Consider the following 7,734-nt stretch of genomic DNA (forward strand, 5'->3'; position numbering starts at 1 on the left):
TTTTCATCTTTTTTCCCTTCCCCATCAATTACTGAATGCTTTGATCAATTTGCTATTCTTAGATTTTACTCAGATACTGAAGTTCAACTACAATATCCAAGTTTAGTAAAAAGTAAACAGATCACTCTCCGTGTCTGGTTCTCTGTTAGTGGTGTTCACACACGTACCTCAGTTGGATTCAAATGTCTTTTGATAACCACCACCAACGACAATATTACTAATTTCTTTGGGTAAAAGTCCATTATAGTCTTTATCAGTTCCTCACTTAATGAAAATCTTTTTGTCTGCATTGCTTTTGTTCATTTCAAGTCCTCTTTTTGTGTTTTTTATTTTTCATAAATTCCAAATCGATGCCAATAAATTTTTGTTTTATCTTTCGTTGTTAAGATGATTTACTTTATATGAATATTCATTTGGCAGTTGATTGTAACAGAATGATACTCTAGTACAAGTGAGTACAATACAACAATGTTGAGGTTTGCATAAAATCATAAGTATTACAGTACTGTATACAGAATTTTATATGTAAAGTTAGACAGGGATTCTTGGAACATCTCGCTTTCAGGATGTGTACAATGACATAGTGTTCCTTCTGCTTGGCGAGCTCGTGTGTGTAGTCTTGCCCACCACCTATGCTATCTCTCCCTACATCATGTGTTTGGTTACTCACCATGCAGTAATGGTGTGACAGGGTGCATTTCCTCAGAGCGAGGTGCGGCAGGAATTCCCGAGTCCAACAGTACATTCAGTGACTCACTTGTTCTGTTGGCTGTTACAGGGTAAGTGGTGAATGGATTGTTTATAAATAAAGTAGGACATTTTGACTGAAGAGGTTTTAAGGTGGTGACTCAATCGTCTCAAATCTTTAATTCCACTTGATCCCATTAGTAGGTCGACGTAAATTAAGGGGTTTCCCGTCACTTTTCATTTCAGTGAAATTAATTCAGCAATTCAAAGTCCTTTTAAATGCCACAGTCTCTGATGTTGAACTGCATATCTGGTTCTAAGAATCAGATATTTTATAGTAAATAATATCAGGGTTCAGCTGTTAACTCCCCATAAACTTTCAAAGTTCTTTCTCTTTCCTTTGCAGATAGCACAAATGGTGTAAGACATCAACTTACATGGTCATATAAAGTCCATATTGTGTTCACCATATTTATATTAAACATAACTAACTTACATGCTCCCTTAGAGCTTTTCTGATAACCTGAGACTTATCTTGCCAACAGATGAATAAAATGAATTGAGATAAAGCACAGATACTCACAGAAACAACTCGGATCTCAGACATCTGGATGAAGTGTACATTTCTTGAAGGAGTCTGGTAACACTACTAGCTTAACAAGCATGGAATTCTATCTTCTGCTTTTACCTATGAAATGAATTTAGGCAAGCACTTGGGGTACCTTTTAACAATTCCCCACTTTAAAACAACAGAGTATTTACTTATCAAAAATAGAATTAATATTCAGCTAAAATTCAAGTCTGATTAGAATACTGTATATGGTAAAACTTGATAATGCATTTAAACATTATAAAAAGCTTTTTCAAATTAAAATTCCCATTCCTTCATAGCAAAAAAAAAGGTACTGAACTTTACTGGACTAAGTTTAGTTTTTCACAAATTGGTTAAATGTATTGGTCTATATTACTTTCATTATCTTTTTCCTAGTGTCCTCTTCAATGTCCTTATACAATTTTCAATCAATCCTTCATTTATAATTTACACATAGTATAAACTCCCTCATTATCCAACTCGAGCTATTTCACATATCGTCACCCTCATAAAATAATTGCCTAAGTCATTTTCTCCACTTGTTGGGAACCTAAAAAAAAACCTTCTCATTTCCTAATTCTTTATATCATTGTCTTGAGTTTCAATTCACAAATTCTTAACATAAGAATTTGTGAATTAGAATTTGTTAATTGAAGCTCAATACAATGATATAAAGAATTAGGAAATGAGAAGGTTTTTTTTTATTTCGCAACAAGTGAAGAAAACGACTTAGGCAGTTAGTTTATGAGGGTGATGATATTCAGAAACCATCATTACCAGCAATGGATCACTGCATCTTAACATTCCCTGGGGGTACACATCACCAAGTGACAAGTTCAAGAAGTGTTTCAAATATTGTTGGAAGACAGGAACATCGAAGAACAAGCATTCAATCTTCATTGTTTTTATTCTGTTTCATGTTTTATAAATAAATAATATATTTTCAAGATATATTTCATATGCTTAGAATGGATGGCTATACAAATAAATTAACTGTGCATACTGTATTAATCAAATGCTATTCAACAAACATTCAATAACCAATAAACTTCAATACCTTGGTCTCATGCAAACAAAAGGGGTATTCATTAACCTATATCATGACTAGCATGAAGTGTAAACAAAAACTAAAAAATGCTTACTTTCAATTTATGCAATTATTTTCATGGGGATAAGCATGAATCACTTTTTCCCTAGGTTGAAAACACGAATAACTTTTAAAGGTAATATTACCTCACCATATATTTCCCAGAATATTACCCAAAATAAAAGGAAATTCATCTATACTTTCACAAAAAGTATTTATAGTAATGACACGGATACAGTATATTTGCCATAAGGTAATATATTTTTTTTTTTTTTTGAGATTCAGAATGAAAACAGTACGCATACAATGTTTGCGGTAACTAGTCACGCTTCGGAGTAAATAGTTCTTTTCCCAATGAGGATGTTCGAAACCATATTGCTGACATTCTATCATCATATATGCCCAAGTGTTCTTTAGGCTTGTAAAATAATTTAGAAAGCTACACAGGATAGGCAAAGATACATAAATTCAAAATGAATTTGAGCCTTGTATAGTAAATTATACCCAAACTACCTAAATGAGAACACAAATAACTTGGATGTCACTTTTAGGTTAAACCTACAGACAAATAATGGAAAAAAGCTTATTAACACTAGATGTCTTTCAAGAATTAATGAATAAAATCATAAATAAAAAAAAATTTGCTGCAGAATATTCTTGAATTCATATGTCTGTCTCAAAATGAAGGCAGTAAAAAAAATTGTTTATCTATTTCTTTAGCATCTTAACTTGATACGCAGTCGTCTTCTGCATAATTATTTACAACAGACATCTCTCCATGAAAGTTAACAGTATTCTAAATAAATACTGAAAATATAAAAAATATTAAGTATGCCATGAAAAATCCTTTTTCTAAATAGTTGATAATAGAAAAAAGCATGAGCCTTCAAACCACTGTAAAGTTTACGAAGTTGTCGAGCAGATGTTTGCCAGTCTTAAGAATGTAAACCTAACGTCAAATTACGAACCTGTCACTCGTGAAACTACAGCGAGATTGTAAAATCTTTTCTAATAAATGCTCAACTTCCTTAAAGCCGTAGTCTTTCTCGGTTTCAACTCCAGGTGGAAAAATCCAGTGGTAGTTGGAAAATACTGTATGAAATTGCAATAAGGATCTCAGTCATTACAGTCTCATTGAATAATGCACAACAGTCATTCACTGAATTGTAAAAAACTTGAGTGTTTCAACAGTCAGCATACTAGAAACTGTATAGGTCATCATTATTTCAAAATGAGGATGACAAAAATATGAGAGGAGTTAGATATTGGTGAAAGAAATTTTCAAGAAACTCGACCCATTGAAAATCCTTAATTAATGAGCAGGAAAATTGTAAGGAAAAATATAGTGGGCACTTGATCTATCATAAGAGGGATATAAAGCATAGATTCGATCATAAAACTATACAGTTTTATGATCGACACTTCTACAAATGCAAACATGATGCAAAATATAATTTAGTAGTCTGTATTGAGTATCCATTCTCACCCAGCAAATGAAAAACAATTTTAAAATATTAGAGAATGAGTTGGACTTAAAAATGCACTTACAGCAATATGTTATGTGTGCAAATACAGTGTTGTAACTAATTAAAGCAATGGTTTACTCGAGGTTTTCCAATACTTTGTAGCAAAACTTTGAATGAAATAATCTGAGAAATTTGAGATGCAGCTGCTTTATGTAAATATGCCTTCTTAGAAATAAATAAAGTACAAACATCAGCCATCATTTTGAATCAATCAACAATACTTAAAAGGAGCTACTTAATAGTTCTGTAGAAAGTCAGTTAACCCTTTTACCCCCAATGGACATAATGGTACGTTTCACAAAACCCATTCCTTTACCCCCATGGACGCACCGGTACGTCCTTGAAAAAAACTGCTATCTACATTTTTTTTTGCATATTTTTGATAATTCTATGAGAAACTTTAGGCATTTTCCAAGAGAATGAGACCAACCTGACCTCTCTATGATGAAAATTAAGTCTGTTAGAGCAATTTAAAAAAAAATACACTGCAAAATGTGCTTGAAAGAAAAAAAAATGCCTGGGGGTTAAGGGTTGGAAAGTTCCAAATAGCTTGGGGGTAAAAGGGTTAGGAAAAAAGGGCTAATTAATAGTTCCGCAGAAAGTCAAAACGACAAATTAACAAGAGTAGAGACTGTCCATAGATGTTGCTCGTCCATAAATTGGATAAACATAAAAGTTGACACAATGAATACTCATCGAGTAAACAACTGCAGATCTAAATCTTGTGGATTGCTAAACCAAAACAAGGAATTAAGAATCTGACTCTTATATTTGGTCTGAAGTCTGATGAAGCAAAGCATTGCAATCCAAGGTACATCAACTGTAAAGGCTATGGCTAGACCCATTTATACAGTGCATAAGTTTTATCTCCCAGATATTACGTTTATTACGGAAGAACCTCATATAAATTTACGTAAAACTTATATTTCCTACCATTGTTAGTTTAATGCATATAGAAGAGAAGGTCTTAGCCTTAATACAAAAGTAATTTTAAAAAATAACTGCATTAAAATATTTCAAACTCTAACATGCTTGCCTGAAAATGATGGTTCATAACTGAAAACTGAAGCAAGACAGTTAGAATTTGTTATTACCGTTGTCACTATTTCTAATCAACAGGTAGACCAGACCGCTATGATATCATTTATTAGCTCGACTGGAACACTGACTAAACATTCTAAAGCCTCATAGAAATAGTCAGAAAATGTTCTTAAAAATAATGTCATCTTGTCTGGCAGAATCTTGTAAGTCAAAAGTTGACTGGGAATGAAAGAGAAGAAGACAAAGAGACAAAGAACAAAAGAGCTGTAATTGAAAATAACTTGTAAGACCCCTCAAAAATATATGCTATGAACTGACATCCTATTCAAAGCAAACCTTGTCTGGGAAGGGAAGATCAGTTTGCAACATATCTATTGTCTCCTGCTTGTCAAATATGTCAAAACTGCATTGGCATGCATTATACATTATAACCTTCTATAGATGCCAAAACAGGGCTTGGACATCATAAAAACCCTTTATTTCAGAAAGATACTTTTCAGTTTCAAATTCTTCATAGCAGTGTAAGCTATAAAAAATTCTTTCTAAACGAGCCACTAATAACTTTTTATGAACCATACACCTCCATTGGTCAGATTGATCCTTCATCATTACCATGACACTTATGATACAATTTGATAATTGTATCAAATTATATCAATGAACTTGACTACCTAAAAAATGGATTCTAAAGTGTTTGGAAATGATAACCACTACTGCACTCTTTTTCTTCGTCGTTATCTCTCTCAACAATAAAAAAAAGTCAGTTCCTGATGTATCGAAAAGTGCCCATACATGGGTGCTAAATAATAGGTTTAATTGGCATAATTTTCTATCAGCAACATGTTGGAAATGGAAGGAACCAAAAGCTCTCTAGAAATGGAAGGAAACAAAAGCTTTCTGGAAATGGAAGGAACCAAAAGCTCTCTAGAAATGGAAGGAAACAAAAGCTTTCTGGAAATGGAAGGAAACAAAAGCTTTCTGGAAATTGAAGGAAACAAAAGCTTTCTGGAAATAGAAAGAAACAAAATCTTTCTGGAAATGGAAGGAAAGAAAAGCTTTCTGGAAATGGAAGGAAAGAAAAGCTTTCTGGAAATGGAAGGAAACAAAAGCTTTCTGGAAATTGAAGGAAACAAAAGCTTTCTGGAAATAGAAAGAAACAAAATCTTTCTGGAAATGGAAGGAAAGAAAAGCTTTTTGGAAATGGAAGGAAACTAAAGCTCTCTAGAAATGGAAGGAAACAAAAGCTTTCTGGAAATGGAAGGAGACAAAAGCTTACTGGAAATGCAAAGAAACAAAAGCTTTCTGGAAATGGAAGGAAACAAAAGCTTACTGGAAATGGAAAGAAACAAAAGCTTTCTGGAAATTGAAGGAAACAAGAGCTTTCTGGAAATGGAAGAAAACAAAACCTTTCTGGAAATGGAGGGAAACAAAACCTTTCTGGAAATGGAAGGAAACCAAAGCTTACTGGAAATGTAAAGAAACAAAAGCTTTCTGGAAATGGAGGGAAACAAAACCTTACTGGAAATGGAAGGAAGCTAAAGCTTTCTGGAAATGGAAGGAAGCAAAAGCTTACTGGAAATGGAAGGAAACAAAAGCTAACTGGAAATGGAAGGAAAAAAAGACTTTTTCACCACGGACATCGAACCCAACGGTGAATGTGGCAGTTAAAAAGGCTCACAGCCAAACGAAAAAAAGTTTAGGATAGTTGCGTATTGTACAAGCTAGCTGCTGACACTTTGCACATAACAAGTGACTGTAATTACCAGCAATGGTAACTGTAGCTAGTATTGACAGTTAATTAGGTAAGAATTTATGAAAGCTCATTTTCATATTAGAAATAATATCACTGTTACTATATGTATTAACACTGAAAAAAAAATTCCCACCAAATGAAAAATATGGAAATTTCAAAGTTTCATGCATCCATGTAGCTCATTTTACTTTCACTGTAGTATTTAGACGCAAATGAACAGAAAAATTAGGTGGTATAGTTCCTTCTACAAGCTTTTCTAGAATAACTTAAGATATTCCTTTGGCAATGCCATAGAGATATAAGGAGCCTCCATTACAGTCTGTTGGATGCAATCCTTTCAACATCATTATTTTTTTCTGTAATTTCAATCATATCAGTCCGGCTTTTAAAAGTTGCTTGACTCTTCTTAGCCATGTCAATCTCGCTCGTGTTAGCGGCCTAAATATGACTTTATTCTCGTACCATAAATTTCCTCCTCAGATTTTTCAAGTTTGTTTTTACTTTTGAATTAATATTGATCTTAAATCTACCCTCTAATTCAATTGGTCAAGTTCATCTTAGTCATTTGAATTCTGACTTTGATTGATGTCTTCTCTCTCTGCCTTCTCCATTTTGGATAAGCTGGAATCAACCATGATCCCTACGATAATTTCACAGTATTCTGTTTTTGGTTATGTGTCTGACTGCACTGATAACATCAACTCTAAATGTGATTTTAGTAATTCTGCTTTGTTCCTTCTTATGTCTTCTCTCTCTGCCTTCTCCATTTTGGATTCTCCATTTTGGATAAGCTGAAATCAACCATGATCCCTACGATAATTTTACAGTATTCTGATGACATAAACTCTATAAATGTGATTCTAATAATTCTGCTTTGTTCCTTACAAGATAATCAATCCTTATTGCTGAATGTATCCAAAAGCAACTATACATCAAGGGTCTTGACTGATTCTACTTCAGCTGTTTGTACTATAGTCTTCATTAGTTCTTCTGATTCTGCTTTTCCTGTAAGATCCATGAAACCATAAATTGTAATACTGTATTGTGG

At 33.2% G+C, this 7,734-nt stretch overlaps 1 long non-coding RNA gene across 1 annotated transcript; it reads right to left on the bottom strand.

The window, feature by feature from the left end:
* Window positions 1–2,167: 2,167 nt before the first annotated feature.
* LOC137617287 (uncharacterized) lies at window positions 2,168–7,520 on the bottom strand. Its single transcript, XR_011039603.1, has 2 exons — window positions 7,445–7,520; window positions 2,168–7,288 (listed from the first exon to the last, which is right to left on the bottom strand). It is a non-coding gene; the product is annotated as an uncharacterized lncRNA (long non-coding RNA).
* Between the last annotated feature and the right edge of the window lie 214 nt (window positions 7,521–7,734).

Source organism: Palaemon carinicauda, chromosome 23 (assembly GCF_036898095.1).
Source record: "Palaemon carinicauda isolate YSFRI2023 chromosome 23, ASM3689809v2, whole genome shotgun sequence".
Taxonomy (NCBI): Eukaryota; Metazoa; Arthropoda; class Malacostraca; order Decapoda; family Palaemonidae; genus Palaemon; species Palaemon carinicauda.